Genomic DNA, 1,960 nt, shown 5'->3' on the forward strand with positions numbered 1-1,960 from the left:
ACCCTTAACAGAAATATAGCTACATTTACTAAAACCTCGAGTGTGGGAAAAGGGGAAGAAAAGGAAAATAGTGAATATTCCTCTATTCATTATTTTACTTGAAAGAACAGATCTGTCGATTCCCGAGTTTCAAAACACACTCACTAATGGTGAGCTGAGGATTCCTTCAGCAGCATTCCTCTTTTTCTGAAGTCCGGACAGTGGGATAATATATGTCAATCAGGTATAATTCTTGTTGCTCTAAAAAGGTACCATTCTCTCCCGACTGCTCCAGAAGGGGTAGCGGTCTGTTCCAGTATGCCATTTCTTGTGCTCCTAGGAGGTACGCATCTGTATGACCTGTTTTCCTCAGTACTATCCACATTTCCAGTTGGTTTTGTTTACTCCATCCATCCTAGAGGGACAGATTAATTATTTTCCAGAATTGCATTATTATGAAAAGAGCACGGAAAAAAGTAGCAAGCAAACTAAACCCTTATAATCAAGTGTCTTGATTTAGCATTTCAAAGGGCATTTAAATATGGGTTTATATTTCAATACTGGTCTAGGAAATAAAACACTTCCCAGTGCAAAGTGAAGGATGTGAATACACCAAACAATGAAACAATTGAAATATCAGTCAGCCTTTCCTAATATCACCAAACTTCACTTTACTAGCATATTTTCTCTTTACAAGTGTACTGCTTAGAACTATAGGGGGAAAAAAATGTTAATCAGAGCTGCATGAAATTGAGGACAGTGAAACCAGTTTAAGAAAAGTAGATAGACCTGGAAAGCAGAACTCGGGTGAGATCTGAACCAACCTTGATCATACCCTGAAGATCAGAAGTTCATTTATGCCTTTTTAATGCAGTGTTTTCATGCTGCTGGCCAACACACAGGCTGAATCCTTGTAGAAGAGAATATTTTCACATGACTTTGAGCATCTCTGAGAGCATTTAGTACCCGTGGTGTTAAAAGGGATTGGTTTTACAGCTGACCTAATTAAGACAGATACAGGTTAATGACAAGTACCCGCTTTAAAAGCAGTCTGAACAGCTATAGTTAATGTGGCTTTAAGTGTGGATTTTTAAGTGACCATTTCAGTTGATTCTGATGTCACAGAGTCTCTGCAGTGAAGGAACAGACCTGGCTGTTCATGAGTGTCCATATCATTTGTCTGCAGCTTTGCTGATCACAGGAGCAGGATGGGATGGAAAAGATTACTCTGCTGAAAATGTTTTAGACCTGTATGTTTTAAAAACAGCTATTAGAATAAAAATGGTTGGCAAAATTTATGATTACTGTATTTCCCCTTCTCTATAAGATCAAGGACTTCAACTGCAAATAGCAGTGTCATGTTTCTCTCAAATTTTAGCATTCTGTGTACTACGTTTCTTTTTATCTTTCAATGTTTAATAGCCTTAAAGCCTAACCTTCCTTTTAATGGAGCTATCAACTTGAGATTTAACTGTAATTTGTCAGGTGTTTAAGAGGAACTTGATTTTAATTCACACACACCACATGCTTTCATAGTCAGGCAAGTTATTATAAGCTATTGCCTTCATTATCTTTCTGAAGAGGGACTGTGTGGGCAGTATCTGTTGTGTGCTTCAACAGACAGCCTAACACTGCCTGGAATAAAACTTGTCAGAAAAAAATCTGGTTTTGTAACAGCAACAACAACAATATATGGGTTAAAATAAAGAGCTCTGACATTCTAAATAAAGTGAATATTTTGTTGAAAATGCATACCTTGAGCGGGGAAAAGTTGAGAGGTCATCTCATTTCCATATTTTAAAAATAATCCTGTAAAATTATGGAAAAAACTTGGTGTTTTTTCATTATTCTTGTCTCAAATGGTACAGGAAGTATACTAGGTACAACCTATTAAACACAATTAATGAGTTAACAAACTCTGAGGCTAAAGCGTTAGGATGACAGCTTGTGAAGGTGAAAGCCTTTCACAACCTAGGGAAAG

Source organism: Buceros rhinoceros, unplaced genomic scaffold (genome assembly GCF_000710305.1).
Source record: "Buceros rhinoceros silvestris isolate BGI_N320 unplaced genomic scaffold, ASM71030v1 scaffold8004, whole genome shotgun sequence".
Taxonomy (NCBI): Eukaryota; Metazoa; Chordata; class Aves; order Bucerotiformes; family Bucerotidae; genus Buceros; species Buceros rhinoceros.